The 20,342-nt window shown below is 47.8% G+C and overlaps 1 long non-coding RNA gene across 4 annotated transcripts; it reads left to right on the top strand.

The window, feature by feature from the left end:
* The first annotated feature begins 2,367 nt into the window (after positions 1–2,367).
* On the top strand, positions 2,368–19,353 carry LOC129531785 (uncharacterized). 4 transcript variants are annotated; one of them, XR_010130052.1, is made up of 5 exons: positions 2,368–2,543; positions 5,965–6,103; positions 6,826–7,034; positions 13,581–13,868; positions 17,986–19,353. It is a non-coding gene; the product is annotated as an uncharacterized lncRNA (long non-coding RNA). The 4 variants fall into 4 exon arrangements; XR_008677193.2 differs by having other exon boundaries at positions 2,374–2,543; positions 6,683–7,034; XR_008677195.2 differs by having other exon boundaries at positions 2,374–2,543; positions 5,965–7,034.
* Positions 19,354–20,342: the final 989 nt, after the last annotated feature.

The following is a 20,342-nucleotide window of genomic DNA, read 5'->3' as shown; positions in this document are numbered from 1 at the left end:
TGCCGGGCTTTCAAATCAACAGTTGGAGACTTTCAACATTTCTATTGTGCAGTTTTAGCGCACGGATTAAAAAGAAATCCATCTGTTAATATTTGTTTTTCTTGTCCTTTGTTAACCAAAGATTCTTAGGAACTTTCCAATTTAAAGGAACAACTTTTATTCATCATCTTGGTTAGAAGCAGCTTCTGCAACTGGGGCCTTCCTCTTAGAGGGGAGCACATCTTAAATAAGGAAGGACTTGGTGAGTGATACTAGCCCTTCTCTAGTCAGCAAAGCAAGATGCCAAAAGGTACAGGCCTGGTTCTAAGGTGCTGAATGAATTAACTGCAAATGGCTGTTGATTCTGTTTGCTTGTTGGAGCGCCTACTGTGCGCTGGACAGGGAGCTGGACACCTGGTAAATCTTCTATAGTCTTTATAACAATGTTGCAAAGTGAGCATTATCAATATCCCTGCTTAAATGAGACAGCATGGAGAGGTTAAGGAACTTACCTAGAGCCACTCAGCTAAGTAGTTGAGCTGGGATTCAAGCCACATGTGTCTGTCTTTGTGGCCTCTATTGGGTCACACTTCCCAGAAGCCCTGAAATCACCAGGGAAAGGATGGCGTCTCCGAGAGCCCACCGAGGGGGATGGGGGACTTAGGCTCATCTCGCCAGGGTGGGGGAGGTAGAGGGAGCAGCCAGATGCTCCAGCCATCTCAGGTCAAATGAAGCCTGATCCTTTCTCAGCTTGATTTGACCTAGAACTGGGAAACAGATGGGTCCAAGCAGCCCCAGGGTCTGAGGACGGCTGGGCAGACACATGCGTCCTGGCTGCAATCGCTCTCGTTCTGAGGGCCCAGGGCTGGGGGCTGCCCTGGGACCCAAGCTCCAGTGTGAGTCTTTTGACTTATAAAACCTTAGCTAGGAATTCCTCTGTCAGGCTAGAGGGCTCGTCCTTTCTGAGGGCAGTAGACCCAGGGAGGCCCAGAGCAAATCCAGGGAGATAAGGCAGATGTCAACAGATGCATTGTAAACAACGTGGTGTGGATACTGGAAGAGATAGCGGAGGAGATAAACAGGGATCTAGGAAAGGTGCCCCATGGACTTAAGGCTAACTCAACCCCAAAGAGCTGTCCTTTTGCAATGCTGGGCCGTGAAGCTGTTTAGAAACACCCTCTAACTGTATGGGCATGGGACCTGGCTCACAGATTTTTACTACATGTGTGTTAAGTGAATGAACAAATGAATAGAGACCTAGGCATTTATTCATTTACTACTCATTTACTGATATGAGGACAAACAGTTCCAGTTTGTCTAGGACTAAGGGGTGTCCCGGGATATGGGACTTTCAGTGCTAAGACAAGGAATGTCCTGGGCAAACCAGGACTAGTTGGTCTCTGTAGTTACTGAGGATCTATGATGGACTGGACCCTGGGCCCCCACTGGGCATATGGAGGTAAGTCAGACTCAGTTCTCACTCTCAAGAAGTGCACAGCATGGTTGCAACAGGAAGATAGAAGGCAGAGTGGCAAGTGTCACGATAGGGCCATGAACAAGAGTGAGGCTGTGGAGCCTGACACTTTGGCGATGGCTTTTATTTTTTTTTTGAGATGGAGTCTCGCTCTGTCCCCCAGGCTGGAGTGGAGTGGCTCGATCTCAGCTCACTGCAAGCTCCGCCTCCCGGGTTCACGCCATTCTCCTGACTCAGCCTCCTGAGTAGCTGAGACTACAGGCGCTCCCCACCACGCCCAGCTAATTTTTTGTATTTGGCGATGGCTTTTAAGAGGAGGAGTAAACACTGGCTTGAGTCTCATGGGAGAGGAACTCACCAGATCCCTACAAGAAGCTTGGAAAGGGCCTTGAGGTTAAGAGACAGCTGGGACTAAGGCCTAGAGGCTCACACAACAATGGTTTGGTTCAAGAAACAGTAGGCAGCATATGTGCGTGTTGGAGGGGTGGGATTGGGAGCATGTGGAGGTTGTAGGGTTGGAGAGGTATTTGAGGGTCCAGTTACAAGTGGTAAACTATGCTAAGAGAGATTAAATTGATAATATAGGCAACAGGGAGCTGTTGAAGGTTTTCTGAGCATGGAGAGATAGAATCAGATATTACAAAACATTTCATTCATTCAACACATGTTTACTAAGCATCTATTATGTGCCATACATTGTGCTGGAGGAATGAATGCATAAATGCATGCATGCATGGCTATCACTTAATTTTCCAATCACAGTGAGGATCCTTGAAATCCAGGGACCAGCTGATGTGACTTGTGGGCCTATGATCTCTGTCAGAAAATCATTCTGCAATGAGCAAATCTAAGACAGCCAGCATTGGCTCCCGCCACCGCCTCCTTATCTGTTTTTCTTTTTGCAAAAGACCTTGAGGCCTGTAGTCGGTTCCACTACAAAACGGTTACACAATTTCCCTGGGAGAAGGCGAGTTTCCACCTCTGGGGATGAATAAGCCCTTTCTTTTCTGGAGAGCTGGCCAATGAGGCACAGGCTGGGTACTGCAGGAGGGGCGGCTGAAGGAACAGCAGGCCTCGGTCTAATTTGGAGGTAACTATTTGTTTTTTCATTAAACAAAGTCTGCATGGTAGGAATTGTGGTTGCAGGAGCCTCGGGAGGCCGATAAAGCAGGCAGGGCGAGTCTGCCGGGAGCAGCGGGCGAGGGAGCTGCTCTCTGATTCCGCTGCTGCCCAAAGCTTCCACTTTTCTGGGGCTGCAGGTCCTATAAATGGTGCCTTTGAGGAGGCTGCCCTGGGGACAGCAGGACCCTCCCTGCAGCACCCACTTGGCCACTGACTTCTGAAAGCGGGATTGTCCCTCCCCAAGCCCTGCCCTCCTGCGACATTCCTCATGCTGACCATTGTCTGCAGAAAGAGGCCATTGTCTGGGGCTGACATATCTGCTGACCAGGCACACGAAACAAGCAGAGCTTTGGGGAGGAAGAAATCCACCCAAACCAACAAAAAACCTGAGCCTAGCCTGAGGGCAGGGCTTAGACCCAGCTTGCTGAATTTCCTGATTCACTGGTGTTCTTCCCGAGAGGAAGTGCCCACCATTGTGGGAGGATCCGAGTTTTATCTCTGGGCTGGAATGACACCATCCCTGCCTTTGTGTCAACAGCACTGAGAGGCCTTGTTTAGGATGATGTGGCCAGTGCTGAGAAGGGCTTGTTTGAAGAGAAAAAAGAAAAAAACAGAACAATGTTTATCCAGCAGGCAGCTCCTGCCAAGACGGCCTCCTCGCTCTCCGTAGGATGCTGCTCGCCAGGCCTTCTTGGCTGTTCCTCGGCCTTGGGTGCAGGCCGTGGGTGGGGGGACAGCCAGCTGGTAGACACCGGTATTCGATGCCAGCTCTTACAACAGGGAGGTGGGTAAACAGGCTGCTGTCCCCACCTCTCCCAGGCACCCCCTGTGGCCTTGACTGCCCAGCCCTCCCCCTAACATCTTCCCCACCCACAACTAAGTTAACTCACACCAGGGGCAGCAGAGCCTTCAGACCTGTGGCCGCTACATCCATTCTGAGCACTTGGTGCCCCCACACGTACCCTTCCCTTCGGATCTGGAATATCACCACTGCATGCAGGCACATTGCTGAGGCCAGCTGAATTGCCTTTGGGCATTAAGCCTCAGAGAGCCTCGCTACTCAAATGGTGGTCCCAGGACCAGCAGCAGCGGTGTTACCAGGGGCTAGTTAGAAATGAAGATTCTCAGGCCCATCTTGCTGTGTCAGAATCTGCATTTTAACAAGATTGCCTGCATCTATTTGCACATTAAGTTTGAGAAGCACTGGTCTAAATCAGTGGTTCTCAAACAAGGCAGCCTATTGGAATCACCTGGGGAGCTTTTAAGAGTCTCAAAGACCAGGCAGCCTCTCCGGCCAATTATATGAGGATCTCTGGGGTCGGGGCGGTGGGGAGTGACACTGGAACATCAGTGTTTTCTCACACTTTCCAAATGACTTCAGTGTGTCTCCAGGTTTGAGGCAGAGGAGCCCATCCTAGGCCCTCTTTCCCCAGTCCTTGGACTGGGTTTCCGTCAGTCACGATATTCTCACTTAGTGCAACTCAGCAACTTTTCCTGAGCATTTTCTATGTGCCAGGAACCACAACAATTGCTGAGGTTTTATCAATGATGTTGGTACGTGTTCACTTTGCAATGTCTTTCTGGCCCAAAGAACTCCTAGTCATCCTTCAAAGCCCAGTTTAGAAACCTCCTTCTCTGTGATGTGTTTTTCGACCTCCTGAAATGGGGAAAATGCTTCTTCCTTTTAACTCACATTGTCCTCTGCATTTTTCTATTATTGAATTTGTCATGCTGAGTCATAAACATCTATTTACCAATCACTGGACTGGGAGCCTCAAGGACAGGGACAGTATATTATTTATCTGTCGCCACGCTGGAGTGTGGTGGCGCGATCTTGGTTCACTGCAACCTCCGCCTCCTGGCTTCAAGTGATTTTCCTGCCTCAGCCTCCCGAGTAGCTGGGACTACAGGTGCGCACCACCACGCCCAGCTAATTTTTGTATTTTTAGTAGAGATGGATTTCACCATATTGTCCAGGATGGTCTCAATCTCTTGACCTTGTGATCCACCCGCCTCAGCCTCCCAAAGTGCTGGGATTACAGGCATGAGCCTGGGCTATATCTTATTTGTCTTTGCATCCCGGGGTCTAGGGCAGGGCCTGGGCATAAAGCAGGTGCTCAGTAAATGCTGTTGACTGATAACATGAATGCCTGAAGGAATACAAGAATGGGTGAAGATACATTCCCTACCCTTAAAAAACTTAAATTCTAGAAGGAGAGACCATCATGTGCAAAATTAATGTGACATTAATGTCTGATGGGTGTTTGACAGAGGTTTACCCAACTTCTGTGGGAGTGCAGGGCTGGGAGAGGGCCATCGACAGTGAGATCTGGAGTGGTCCACGCTCTGCTTATTATCGCTTTTCCAGTGTATACACCAGGGATGTCTCTCGAGTGGTCCTCTTTGGCTCCTTTCCTTGTTGTAGTTGGAGACAAGAAAATAGTCCAATAAATGGAAGGTAAAGATATTTTTACATTTCTAGAAGGTGCTTGTTCTGCTACATGCAGAACAGATGACTGTGGTTAGACTCTCAGGCCCTGGACACAAGTCTGGAGAGCCTCAGATAGAGGGAGGAGTCTAATGGGCCCAGACAACTGCTAAGCAGCTGCTGCAGTCCACGCTGGCCACTATGTGTCTACAATGGTGTAGGTTGTGGGGTGGCTGGTCACAGCTAAGATCAGGGCCCTGGCAGAGTGAAGGCCTGGCCCATCAGAGGCAGGACGCACTGCCCAGGCAGGTGTGCATCTGGCTCATGTGGGCTCCTTCCCCGCGGAGGCTTCGCAAAGCTAAGCCATCCTGTCCTGCAGGAAGGGCAGAGGCCAGTCAATCAGCTAAATGGGTACAAAAAAGCAATAGAGACAGAGCAAGTATAGGGCAGGTGCTGGAAGCTGGCGAGCACAGCAGAGGTCAGTGGGCACAAAGGTTTGAGCCAAAGGACAGCAGGCTGGAACAGGCAATGGGGAGGGGCTCTGAGACACGCAGAAGGGGATTCTGACTCTTATAGCAGAGATTTTAAGCCCCTAGGGTGGCATGATAAGGAAGAAAAGGGTTCAGTGAAGGGTAGTAGAGATGATGGGTGATTCCTTTACCTGCACAAAAGAAGAGAAAGCTGGGAGGGCTGACACTAATGCTATTATTGGCAGCTTGGCTGGAATCTCTCCCCTAGAGCAGCCCTGAGGGTCTCTCCTAGAGCTCAGTGGAGACACAGGCCGCATGGCTGCTTGGCTGCTAGCAGATACTCAGGGGTCCTGGGATATTTGGGAGGAAGGTTTCCATTTCCCGGTCTTTTCTCATTTTCCTGCACAGGCCAGGGATTCATTTTCTGCGTCAAAGATATCCGTTCTACTCTTTAGCAAGGCATCTCTCTCTTCCCTTTGCACCACACACAGCCAGCTCCTGTGTAAGGAAGTCAAGATTTTCTCAAGGGAAAAATCACCCTAGAAACCATCAACTCATGACAAACGTGATCTCCAACGTTCATTTTGGAAAATAGCCTCAAGGATGAGATGATGAGGATTTTGAAGATGGGTGAGTAGGTCGTCTACTTCCCAGAGGAGAAGGAAGGCCAGGACTCTCTGGGGCATGTCCTAAATGTCCTTCTCTTCAGTTCTGACTTTTCAAATCTTTCTCTTGCTGGGGCCAGCGAGGAGGGCTGGGCAGGATGGGCACCCGAAGAGGCTGGGAGGGAAGATGTTGAATTCCAGGGGGCCCTGCATCATCCTGAAGGTCAAATTGAGTGAGCCTAGTTCAGAAAGGCCCAAGGCAGATCACAGGGCTGGAAAAGGGATGGAGCTGCTAGGTGGACACTCTGTGTAGACTCTGGGATGAACTGGGAATGGGAGCCAACGTCAAGCCCAAGCCAGGGAGCCTGGTGAATGGCCTCCTTCGATAGCTGAGGAAGCCCAAACCATTCTTTTGTTGGCCACTGGGTGAGGGACACACATGGGACTGTCAGACTTGGTTCAGGAAGTTGGCAGGTACATTACCCTCCAGGAAGTCTCTCTGATAACCCCAGAGGGTGATGATCTTGCCCTCCTGGGATTCACTCTGCACTTGTACTTTCCCCTATGAGGACAGGCATGTGTCTCTCTGCCCCACCACACACAGGCCTAGTACGTTCCTCAGGGCTGGCCTGGTCTTGTCCCTTCTGTGGTCCTCTGGGTGTCCAGCTGAGGACCTGACCTGCCCTGGAGCACAGTGGGCATTTCCTAAATCAAATGGACAAATGGATTGACTTGTCTCTTGCTAAGAGCGCCTACTTTCGGGGTGTGGAAGTAGAGACAGGAGAGAAGCTCAGGATGCTGCTCAGAACAACCCATGGCTCAGACTTCCCACCTGCAAGATGGGCAGACGGGCAGAAGAGTCCTCTCCTTGTCTGCCACCCGCATGGCGTGCTGTGAGGAGCCTGTGAGAACCTGCCCAACACCATGAGAAGTGCAACACCAACCTCAGGTGGAAGGTAGGGTCGAGGGATGGTCGGGGCTTTACCCTGTCACCAGGCTGCCAGGAGTGAGGCTGGCTCTGCTGCCGATTGTTGTCCAATCTGAGGCCAGTGACTGAGTCCTCATGCCCCAGACTCCTTATCCGCCACGGGGGCTCTTGTGAGGATTAAACGAATAAACTTACTTACATAAAACCACTCAGGCAGGGAAGTGTGCTGTGCTCCAAAGTTTGGGACCCTTACCCTGATTCCAGATTTCTCACGTTACCAGTCTTCAAAACATAATACTGATGGCCGGGCGCGGTGGCTCACGCCTGTAATCCCAGCACTTTGGGAGGCCGAGGCAGGTGGATCACGAGGTCAGGAGATCGAGACCATCCTGGCTAACATGGTGAAACCCTGTCTCTACTAAAAATACAAAAAATTAGCCGGGCGAGGTGGTGGGCGCCTGTAGTCCCAGCTACTCAGGAGGTTGAGGCAGGAGAGTGGAGTGAACCCCGGGGGGCGGAGCCTGCAGTGAACGGAGAGCACGCCACTGCACTCCAGCCTGGACGACAGCGAGACTCCGTCTCAAAAAACAAAACAAAACAAAGCAAAACATAATATTGACTTCTTAAAAAAAATTAACTTTTATTTTAGATCCAGAGGTTACATGTGCAGGTTCGTTACATGGGTATATTGTATGATGCTGAGGTTGGAGGTACAAATGGCCCCAGCACCCAGGTAGTGAGCACAGTGCCCAATAGGTAATTTTTCAGCCTTTGCCCCCGCCCTTCTCTAGTAGTGCCCATTGTTGATTGTTGCCATCTTTATGTCCATGAGTACCCAATGTTTAGCTCCCACTTATAAGTGAGAATATATGGTATTTGGTTTTTTTTCCTGTGTTAATTCTCTCAGGATTATGACCTTCAGCTGCATCCGTGTTGCTACAAAGGACATGATTTTATTCTTTTTTTGTGACTGTGTAGTATTCCATGGCGTATATAGACCACATTTTCTGCATCCAATCCATTGTTGATGGGTACCTAGGTTGATTCCATGTCTTTGCTATTGGAAACTGTGCTGTGATGAACATATGAAAGCATATGTCTTTTTGGTAGAATGATCTATATTCCTTTGCGAATATATCCAGTAATGGGATTGCTGGGTTAAATGGTAGCTCTTTTTTAAGTTATTTGAGAAATCGTCAGACTGCTTTCCACAGTGGCTGCACTAATTTACATTCCCACCAAGAATGCGTGGCCTTTTCTCCGCAGCCTCTCCAGCATCTGCTATTTTTTGATTCTTCAATTATAGCCATTCTGACTGGTGTGAGATGGTTTTGATTTTCATTTCTCTGATGATTAATGATGTTGAATATTTTTTCATATAAAACGTAATACTGACTTTGAAGGGCAGTCCTGCCCCATCCCACCAATGGCATTCCTTGTGGGACACAGGAATGGGACATGCTGTGGTCTATTTGCAGAAACTTTACAAATAAGTCTGGTTAGTTAGTAGGATTTGCCCATCATCAGAGTAAGGTCACTCAGGAGCTTAAGGCAAAATAAACACACAAACAAACAAAGACAAAACAACACACACAAAAAATCCCAAGCTCTAATTTATTTTTTATTTGTTTGTTTTGTTTTTTTTTCTTTTGAGACGGAGTCTCCCTCTGTCACCCAGGCTGGAGTGCAGTGGTGTGATCTCGGCCCACTGCAAGCTCTGCCTCTTGGGTTCACGCCATTCTCCTGCCTCAGCCTCCCAAGTAGCTGGGACTACAGGCGCCTGCCACCATGCCTGGCTAATTTTTTTGTATTTTTAGTAGACACAGGGTTTCACCGTGTTAGCCAGGATGGTCTTGATCTCCTGACCTAGTGATCCATCCGCCTCGGCCTCCCAAAGTGCTGGGATTACAGGCGTAAGCCACCATGCCAGGCCTAATTTATTTTTTAAAACATTTTATTTAGGTCAAAAATTCCATTTCAGGGCCGGGCACAGTGGCTCATGCCTGTAATCCCAGCACTTTGGGAGGCCAAGGCAGGCAGATCACCTGAGGTCAGGAGTCCGAGACCAGCGTGGACAACATAGTGAAACCCCGTCTCTACTAAAAATACAAAAGTTAGCCAGGCATAAAAGTAGGTGCCTGTAATCCCAGCTACTCGGGAGGCTGAGGCAGGATAATTGCTTGAACCCGGGAGGCAGAGGTTGCAGTGAGCCGAGATCGCACCACTGTACTCCAGCCTGGACGACAAGAGTGAAACCCCATCTCAAAAAAAAAAAAAAAAAAAAAAAAAATGTGCGTTTCAGAATAATGGCACTTTTCCCTCAACATCTTTGCAGATTTCAGACTATGGTACAGTCCTCCAGGTAGGTGGGTTGTTGCTGAGTTGTCGTCATGTAGTTTTATCAGTCAGTCCACAACTGTATGCTGCCCAAGAACCTACTGTGTACTTAGCATTGTGTTCAGGCTATGGAACACCAGGGGGTGGACACGTGCTCACACCCTTCAGAGACACATAGTGTGACTCTCACTCCTGAAATGAAACTGGGCGTGCTTGGTGCCAAGTGTATGACACAGTTGGGCATTTAGGCCAAATGAGAACTGAGGGGGCCCAGAGTTCATCAGGCACCTCTGTAGTAGGAATGCTGCTCACAGGAGGGGTCCTGCAGGCTTTGTCAATAGATGGAGCAGGAGAACGTTCCACAACCGTGAAACATCGTAATCGTGGCTAACAGACATGTAGTGCTTACTTTGTGCTTTGCCCTGTTGGAAGAGCTTCTCATATCTAAGCTCAGTTAAATGTCACTACAGCCCCATGAGAGAGCTACTTTTATGATTCTCACGTTACAGAGGAGGACACTTGAGCGTTTCAATGATTTGCCTAGGTTCACACAGCATGTAAGTAGCAGAGCCAGGATCAAACCAAGACTTTGATAAACTCTTTCTTCTCTTTTGTTCAATTTTTTTCCCCTATTCCTTTTATACTTGCTCTAGACTAGAGAATTTGACAAACTCTTAACCATCCCGCCAGACAGTCCCTCCTTGGATGGGGTCATCTGACTATATTCATGATTAATAAATGTAGATGATTTTAGCAAGAAAAATGTCCAAAACAATGTGAGCTGAGATGCTAAAGTGAGATGTTTGGGTGAATTGGGAAAGAACAAATGTAACACATGATATGACCCTTTGGCATGTAGCTGTGGTTCGTACAGATGGAGTTAATGGAGAATGACCAGGAGCTGGAATATGTGACAGCCAGAGTCCAGGAACAGTGTTCATAATAAACGCCATTTACCAGGTACCCAGGACTGCACTGGGTGCAGGCATGTGTCTTATCTCACTCCATCCTCAGAGGTGCCCCCAAGGGAGAAATAATCCCCTCATTTTGTTGATGAGGAAACTGAGGCTCAGTGAGGTGAGGGGCTAGGATTTGAGCTCCTTTCCATCTGGCCTCCATGCCAAGCCCTTTCCAGCTGTCACGGGCTGATTTGTATCTCCTCTCCCCAGCTCATGTGTTGCAGTCCTAACCACCCCTGGTGCCTCAGAATGTAACTGTATTTGGAGATAGGGTTTTAAAAGAGGTAATTAAGTTAAAGTGAGGTTATTAGAGTGGACCCTAATCCAATAGACTGATATTCTTATAAGAAGAAGAGATTAGGACACAGACACGCACAGAGGAAAGAACAGGTGAAGGCAGGGAGAAGACGGCCATCTATGGGACAAGAAGAGAGGCCTCAAAAGAAACTGATTCTGCAGATACCTTGATCTTGGACTTATTGCTGGCAGAACTGCAAAGAAATAAAGTTTTGCTATTTCAGTCATTCTGTCCGTGGGTCTTTGTGATGGAGGCCCTGGAAAGCCAACATGCCACCCTATTACATTGCCTCCCAGCAATTCCAGGTCTTAGATAGTAAGTGTCACGCTGCACTGGTACTTCAAGGCCTGGATCTACCATCTCAGATTTAAGATGACACAGGGCTCCCCTGCATTGGAAGCTTAGCACATCTGGGCCACGCACCACCTTCTGCCTTGCCTTGGGAATGAAACTTCTAGTACACACAGAATGGGTGAGTGTGTGAGAAAGTCCCATAGAAAGCCTTCCCAGGTGGGCACAGGGACCGAGGGGACTGGAGGCAGTGAGAGGAGCTGCGATGTGAGGGTCAGTGCTCTGTGGGGGTCTTCAGGACTCTGTGATGCCATCTACTCTTACAGCCCACAGCAAAGGGGAAAGGTGCTTGGTTTATTATATGCTCACAAGCCAGAAGGCCATGGGCTCAGAGGACTGCAGAGAATAGAGCCTAAAGACTCCATCTGACACTCCTGTCCTCCAGGACCAGGGAGAAGCTGAACATGCTCTGTCTTGGCAAAGCCAGGGCAGACTCCAGTATGGGGCTCCATTCTGAGCCCTCACTGTGTGTGGAATAGGTCATGCCTGCATCCACCAGAGGATGAATAGAGGTTGGAAGCAAGCAGGTGAGCTGAGGAACCAGGCTGGAAATGGGGCTGCACCATCTCCATGGGGGACTAGGGGATGACCTGGATTCTGACTCCTTCCAGCTCCAAGTCAGTTATTCATGCAGTAGACAGTCTTTGTGTTGGGAAGTCAGGCTTCAGCACATGCCCTTTGGAAGAAAGCATCTACTTCTTGGCGTTTCAGGCCTTTTATCATTTCCCCCAATCTTTCCTAATCTTACTCTTTCCCCTTTCCCTGCATGTCCTCTGCTCCTGCCACATTGTCCTGCTTACCATCCCTGCATCACACCTTTTCATTTACTCATTCTTGAATTCATTGATTTATTTTTAAAAAAATTTTTATTGAGCACCTACTATGTGCTGTGCTAGAGGAGCTGGGAACTCAGAATCGAGCAGGACTTGGTCCATACCCTTGATAGGTTTTGGTCTAGAAAGGAAGGCAGACCTGTGTGTTCACCCTGTTGAGCACACAATACTAGGGTGCTGTGTTTTATCAGAAAGTGCTGAGGCTATGAAAGGGTCTAAATGACTTCCCAGGCTAGGGGCAGGGCACCAGAGAAGGCTCCTGGAAGACATATGGTAGAGTTGGTCAGACGAAGAATTAGAGAGAGAACATTCCACAGAGAAGATCAGCACACACAAAGGCCTAGGGTCAGAGGGCCCTTGGTGCAGTTGAAGAACTGAGTGGCCACCACTTGCAGTCTGAGTCATACCCTAGAGCTGTGGGAAGCCCGTGGGCTGGTTTGTGTTCGGCCACTGTTGATACATCACTATTCATGGAGCTCTCTCTTTTCTCTTTACCTATGGCCCTTACCATCATGGAGCTTTTAGTCTGGAGCAGGGGTTGGCAACCCTTTTTTGTAAAGGGCCAGGTCATAACTGTCTTAAGCTTCGCAGACCATATAGTCTCTGTTGCAACTCCTCAACTCTCCCATTGTCCTGTAAAAACAGCCATAGGCAATATGTGAATGAATGAGTGTGGCTGTGTGCCAGTAAAACTTTATTTACAGAACCTGGTGGTGTGTTGGATTTGGCTCCTGGGCTATGACTTCTGATCTAGAAGAAAAGATAGACCTTGAACAAATCTTGATAACCTGGTGGCAGCTCTCAGTAATGATTTTTCTTCCACTTTCTGGACCACAGTGCAGAGGGTTGAGTTACTCTGCAGTTCATGAAACATTACCTCATTGATTCATGCCAGGCTCCTCTTCTCATTTATCCACTTAGTTTAAATTCCCATCCCATCCCATCCCCCTCTTCTCATAGGCAACTGCTCCAATGCATCTGCTTTGTATCCTTGAAATTACATGCATCTCTCTAAAGCACGTTGCCTTGTGTGATGTATTCTAAACTTATATAAATGATATTGTGCTATCAACTGTTCTGTTTCTTACTTTTTCCCCGTTCAGCATTGTGTTTTTAAAATCTAAGCTGTGTGTACATCTAGTTAATTGTTTCCAAATGCTGCAAAAAATTTCACATCGTACATCACTAAGTTTTCCTTACTCATTCCTCTGGTGATGGCCACTGAGTTTGCTGCTAGTTGCCCCCAACTCCTGCTCACTACAAGCATCCTCCTGAGTTTCCTGTGTGGATGCTGCACACCCCTGGCTTTCCCCCTTGGCATGCCCCCTTGTTGTAACATTTGTCCACTGGATGGGATCTGGTAAGCCTGGTGCTCAGTAGAGCCAATAGTATTGGGTGAATGAATTAGTTTTCCTGGAAAGGACTCTGCCAGCTTCCTTTTTGTCTGTCAAACAGTCTAGTAGAACACTTGGTATGTCCTGGTTGTCCCCAAACAGCAGATTTAGCCCCCACCCTGGCAGCACCTGTTCTGTGGGGCGTCTTTTCCCTGGCAAAGCGCTTTCCCATTATTGCTTCTTATGTAGTGACTGACTGTTAGGTGGGCTGATTCTTTTTCATATTGCAAACTTGGGGAGCATGATGGCTAATTTTATGTGTCAGTGTGGCTAGGCTAAGGTGCCCATTTGTTTGGTCAAATGCCAGTCTAGATGTCACTGTAAAGGCTTTTTTTTTTTTTTTTTTTTTTTTTAGATTAACATTGAAGTCAGTAGATTCTGAATAAACATATTATCCTCCAGGTCTTAAGAGAAAAGACTGAGGTCCCTCGAAGATGAAGAAATCCTCATGAAGATGAATCCAAAGGTGGATTCAATTCCAGCTGTCTTTGGACTCAAGACTGCAACATCAACACTTCCCAGGGTCTCCAGCCTGCCTGCCTCTCCCGCAAATTTCAGATTTGCAAGTATCCACAGTCATGAGCAATTCCTTAAAGTAAATATTTCTCTGTTTCTTTCTGGATATGTATAGGTTGTTTCTTTGGAGAATCCTGATTAATACATGAAGGGTCAAGATAAGTCTACTCCAGGGTAAGATCTTTCACATGATATTTAAGACTTGAAAGGGACTTCAGGAGACTCTGTCTGTGACAGCATCTAGGAGTGACTCCCAGCAGGTGCTACCCTACACAGAAGTGGGAAGTGCCAGCTGATGTTCCTCAAATCTGAGTTGAATCAGCGGGCTTTAAACTCAATGAAGACCCACATCATTTCTTTCCTCCATCTGACTTTAGAATGTAAAATCCCTCAAATGGATTCAGGCACCAAGCCTCACTTAAGCCTTGATCATTATGAACCACTTGTTAGACTAAGCTTAGCCACCCTACAAGGATCACAGCAGCAAGCCACATAGTGCTTTATTGCATGGCCTCTCAGAGCACACAGCACCATACAATGGTTCCAAGGGGAAAGGCAGTCTGCCATCTGATCCCTGTTATTTTTTCAATTTATGCAACACCTATTACCAGGTGCCAGGCACACTCAGTAAACTGCTTTTAATTTTCACAACAACCTTGCAAAGGCAGCCCCCTTAGTTCCATTTTATAGATGAGGAGATGGAGCTGGTGTTGTTAAGTCACTTGTTTGGAGCATTCAGAGGTGGGTAGTGAAGGCGGATTCAAGCCCAGGTTTGGGTTGTGAGGCCTGTGATCAGCCCATTGTGCCTCGACTTTTATTCATTCATCTATCCATCTATCCACCCACCCACCCCACCCACCCCTCCATCCATCCATCCATCCATCCATCCATCCATCCATCCATCCATCCAGCCATCCTCTCTTCAGTGCCAGGGTATGTTCTAGGAGTGGGAGGATCTGGAATAAGGTATTTCCTTTTTCTTCAAGAGGCTCACAGGCACATTGAACAATAATGGGATGGTGAGACAGTCCTGACTTGGGGGTGTGGGCAAAATGAGCGTAGAAGTGAAGACACTATTCTTTCCTGGGGTTGTTGTGGGAGGCTGGTAGTTTCAGCGGGAGAGTGTGGCAGAGCTCCCAGCCCTATATGTATACAGGGGGCCATTGGTGGCATTGGAGGAGGGGCTGCCCAGGTGGAGTGGGGACCCCAGAGGCAGCAAGGACATTGCAAGAAGAGGGAAGAGTATGTGCAGAGGCTGTTTGGAGAGCTGGTCACTGGGCTGGGGTGGGTGTGCAGAGCCTGTGCTCAGGGATGAGGTGGATGAGGCTGGAAATGCAGGCAAAGGAAAGAGCTGGAAGGCTGTGCTGAGTGTCCTGGACTCAGCCATCATCCTGGGGATCACCTGGGGCTTTTGTTGTGGGCCAAGACAAGGGTGAGGCAAGTGAGACACTCATTTGAGGTGCAAATTTTAAGGAGAAGCCAAAAAAACTCAGTTATCAAGATAAATGATAACAAAAATCAGTGCAAAAATGTCCATGATGAGCAATGGAGCGAAGAAACTTTGAAATGAGGACAGGAGTTGACCCTGCACTTGGATGGCTCACCTTGCTCATCTCAACCAAAACCTGGCCCTGCTTTTGTTAAAGACCCAGATTCCTGGTTCTCCCCATGGACCTGCTGGCTCAGGCTCTGCAGAGGAGAGGCCCTGTTATTTCCTAGTGCCCCGGGTGATCCTCACAGTGGTGTTTCTTCTTTCTAAACTGGTTCGTGGTTAACAACACCTATGGACACTCAGTAAAAACAGAGATTCTTGAGTCACTCCCAGACCTTTTGCATCCGAATCTGCCATAAAGCAGCCCAGAAGGCTGGAGATTGAGCACAGGCCTAGAGAGCTTCACACTGTCTGGGCAAGAGGGCAGGCAGTGGGGATGAAGAGGAGGCTTTTAGGCCAATGGGTCTTGCTTTGGTTGGCCCAGATATGGGTGCCATTCTGGCTGAGTTTTCCCACTTTTCAATTTCCAAATGGGAAAATGTCCTTGTTGTTAAAGACTGCACACTACACCCCTACAGTAGTTATTCTAAGAGACTGCTTACACAGAAAGCCCCAACTCCTGGCTCAACTTTCAAGGCCTTGCACGTGTGGCCCCCCTCTCTCTCCAACAGGCTGTCGGCCCAGGAGCCTCATCATTGTCTCCATCAGGGCTTCCTGCTTGAAGCCTCTTCCCAGGCAGGTCCCCCTGCTAAAGCACCTCGCCATCTCCCCTCTACTACTCTCAATGCTGCTCCATCCTTAAGGCTCAGCTGGGCCCTTTCTCCCCAGGAAGCCCCTCCACCCCCCAGAATGCCACTGCCATGGCGACTGTTCTGTCTTCTGAAGTCTCCACCTCTCCCTCTGGCAAGAACGGTTCTGGCTCTGCTTTCACATGTTCTTGTGTCTTTGTCCTACCCTCGAAGCTTCCTCTGGTTCTTCTGCCTTCCAGGGGTGCTCCTCTAGAAGCAGCGGGGCACTCCCCAAGTTTCATGGCTGCAGAGTCTGAAAACTTGGCTCGAAGTCTTGGCTCCACCTCTTCTGGTGACCTTGGACACATCCTCTGCCCTTTGGTTTCTTGGCACAAGATCTAGCTACTTCAGTGGGGGTGTGAGAGCCGGAGGAGATGGTATCACTTGCAGGGGGAAGTGCATGATGCTAATGAGGTCATTACCATTCCTAAGTTAGAAGCCCGCAAGCATTTGCCGAGGGTAGGGCGGGCATCTCAGGACTCCTTCTTCTCCTCCTCGTGGACAGCAGTTCCGGAAGCCCCAACTCACTGACTGGGGACTTGCCTCCCAAACCAGCACCTTGTCCTCTTTAGCAGGAGGTCGAGGGGGTGATTCTAGCCATCCATTCTTTCCACGCATAGGGCAAACTTAGGGTGGAAATGTTTTGAAAGGGCTTGTTGATAGCTTACTTTATTCTACAATAAGAGATTTTACAAAGATTCAAAGGGAGGTAGAGAAAGTTCATTTTAAAATGTCTTTGATTCAGTTTTTAGGATTCCAGGAGCTTCTGGAAAGCAGGCTTTTATGGAAGGCACTTGAAAGGAGGTGTGTGTTTTAAATTGCTCTGCAACATGAACATTTTTCAAAGAGACACAGTTCTCTCTTCAAGTGCCACACTAGGAGAAACAAATGCTGTCTGAGTCAGGTGCTCTGTCCTAGCGGCATGGGAGGTGCTGGGAGGCCCAGGATGGAATCGGGGAGCCGGGACCCAGATCCGATCCTCTTGTGTGTTCCGGTACCGGATGCTGGTGTTGGCTGAACAGACCCTGCTCGTGGTTTCATCTCGGCAAAGACAGAGTAAGGGGGGCTTGTTTCTTTGTGTAGAGAGCCTGCTGGTGAGTACGAATGGAAAACTCAATTATCAGTGAGGTTAGGGGCAGGGTGAGAGGTCAGAGCCGAATGCCCGCGCTTCCTCTGGGTGCTGAGAGAGCTGCTCCTGTCTGCACTGCTTGGGAGGAGGATGCATTGATCAGGGTCAAAGGTTGTGTGTCATCAAAGGCGGTCCAGGAATAAAGGGAGCCCTTCCCAGGGATTCTAGGATGGCCTGTGGAAACCCAAGGCAATTCATGCTCAGATGTGCTTCATACCCAACAAGTCTAGAATTCTTATTACAAAATTCACAAGAGAATGTTGCTTTATCTTAGGATAGCTTTCAAAGACTTAGGACTTGAAGGTGGAGAGTTTGGAAACCCTCTCCACCTATCCTCCTCAGCCAAGAATTCTCCCCCTCTGGGGCAGAGGCTACACATGTCTTCCTTTTTTGAGAAAAAAAACACAAAAAACAAAAACAAAACAGTTCATTAAAAAGTTCTTTGTATAAGTCTGGACACCCCAAAGATAGGACCCTAGCTGCCCTTGTTTCACACTTATCTTTTCCCATGGGAATATTTCCTTTGTAGACAAGAAAAAACCACACACATAGTAACTTGAGAATTGGAAGTTAAATTTGAACAATAACGTGGCTAAAGAATTGTGTAGAGAAACCATAAAGATGGGAAGAAAAAAAGAAAGACGATCTACCAAAAGACAGAGAGGTAAAAAGAAACACAGAAATTTAGAGGGAAGGAAAGGAAGTTTATGTGTGAACCCAGAAGAAAAAAAAAAATGCCACACGGGCAGATGCAGCCAACTATCATCTGCTGATTTAAAATACGACAAACATTCCCAGTTGCAAGATTCTGAACTAGAGGGGAGAAAGGAGTTTTCCAGCAGATATATATATTTTTCAATAATCATTTCTTGTTTTTTACAGTGAAGTGCAAAAAATGAACAAGGAGGCCCAATGATGCATCTGCTTAACTATTCAGTTGTCAATGCAAATTAAGCACAAAGAGGACAGAGTTGATGACATATCAGGAACATTTTTTACTTCCGGAGCAGGTCTGAGTCCCAGCGGAAGACTGAGGCCGACTGAGCCAGAGGCACCACTTCAATAGGTCACTGGTCTCTGCAGGGAAAGGAAAAGGTGTAAGAGTTCTCCCTGCATAGATGTTATTTGTGACTTGGATGTTTTCTTTCTAATACAAATGCATCAAAGTGTTCACAGGAATCTAGCTATATGCAAGAAGTCTGGATTATCTGCCTGAGAGAACTGGCCAGTATCTCACCCATGAGCACCAGAACCCGTTTCTAGATTACTAAGAAAGGAGCACAAGAACACTGTGTATGAGGCTCTGTGTTCCTAGAACTTTCTAAATTTTACTTAATGCAGGTTAACTTCATCAACCCTGGTGAAAATGCCACCTCCTCGTGAGGAAGCCTTCCCCATTTGCTCTGTCTCAGAGACACTTGACTCCATGGACTTCTCTGCAATTCTGTTCTGTGTAGGACTGCCTGGTGCCTAGCCTTCTTGTGATGTTCCTTGCTTATGTCTTGTCTCCCCATTTGATTTGGAGGGTCCTGGGCAGGGACCACTGGGCTGGGCTATAGTAGGCCCCCTGTAAAGACCTGTTGAGTAATTAGAAGAGACAGTGGCCCCATCTGGGTGAATCCTGAATTTAATCAATTTCCTGGATCCTTGTTTATCTTGCAAGTAGGATAAGAATGTCATTGAAATCCTATCATGTAGTCATGGAAGGGCTAATACAGTCAGTGTACTGCTACTCACTAAGCATGCTGTTTAGCTCAGCGGTTTTTTGTTTTGTTTTGATAACAAGACTGTCTTGATGAAAGAAGCAGGGCATTGTTTAATATTCTAATGCAGGCTCCTTATTTCACGACATACTGGTAGTTACACTTGGAGTCGCAGTGAAATAAAACATCTAGGCCAGCGCCGTGGCTCACGTCTGTAATCCCAGCACTTTCGGAGGCTGAGGCAGGTGGATCACTTGAGGTCAGGAGTTTGAACCAGCTTGGCCAACATGGTGAAACCCTGTCTTTACTAAAAATACAAAAATTAGCCTGGCGTGGTGATGCATGCCTGTAGTCCCAGGTACTTGCGAGGCTGAGGCAGGAGAATCGCTTGAACCTGGAAGGTGGAGATTGCAGTGAGCCAAGATGGCACCACTGCACTCCAGCCTGGGTGACAGAGCAAGACTGTGTCTCAAAAAAATTAAAGAAAACAGAAATAAAACATATAGCCTCACCCTCTTCATTTGACAGATGTGGGCTTTGAGGCTGATAGAGAGGTAACTTGTCCATGATTAGACAGCAAGAAATAGAGCTGCAGTTGGTACCAGGGCCTCATAACACTGGGTCTATAATCACAATAAAACACCACCAGTGTCAATACACGTAAATTTCACACCACTTATCACACTGCATCTACAAAGTAGTGCTGAGAACTGGGCATGGCAGGCATTAGTCTCTCCACGAGGAAACAGGCTCAGAGACTCTGAAGATCCGTCCAAATGCATAGAGTGGGGAAGCAGTGAAAAGACGACGTTAGGACATCCCAGCCCTGCCCACGTTCAGAGTTTGTTCCAACACATTAGTCTTCAGATGAGCTCACTATTTTAGTCCTACATGCTCCAGCAATGGCCTGAGAGGTGTGGGTACGTACTGAATGTCCAGGCCTTGTTAAAGATAACTGCAGTATGGGCCAGGCGTGGTGGCTTATGCCTGTAATCCCAGCACTTTGGGAGGCGGAGGAGGATGGATCACGAGGTCAGGAGTTTGAGACCAGCCTGACGAGCATGGTGAAACCCCATCTCTACTAAAAATACACAAATTAGCCAGGTGTGGTGGTGGGCGCCTGTAATCCCAGCTACTCAGGAGGCTGAGGCAGGAGAATCACTTGAACCCGTGAGGTGGAGGTTGCAGCGAGCCAAGATCGTGCCATTGCACTCCAGCCCGGGCAACAGAGTGAGACTCCATCTCAAAAAATAAAATAAAAAATGAAAGATAACTGCAGGATGAATACACAAGTGCTACTTTAGAAATTGAAATGCTCCAAGTTTTTAGCAGTTTTATCTGTAATAGAACTCAGTTTCTAAGAGGTTCTATCCCTGTGTCTTCTGGTAACATACCTACTAGTTATCTTAAATCTGTTTTTGAACAAAGTACGGAAAAGATAATACCTCAAAATGAGCCTTAATTTACACAGCAGCAGGCAAGTTCTCTGATAGAAAATACTTTGTAAATCATGAACCTCATGCAAATGCTAGGTAT

This window comes from Gorilla gorilla, chromosome 12 (genome assembly GCF_029281585.2).
Source record: "Gorilla gorilla gorilla isolate KB3781 chromosome 12, NHGRI_mGorGor1-v2.1_pri, whole genome shotgun sequence".
NCBI classification, from domain to species: domain Eukaryota; kingdom Metazoa; phylum Chordata; class Mammalia; order Primates; family Hominidae; genus Gorilla; species Gorilla gorilla.
Note: the sequence above shows the minus strand (reverse complement) of the source record. Positions and strands in the feature narration are given on the sequence as shown.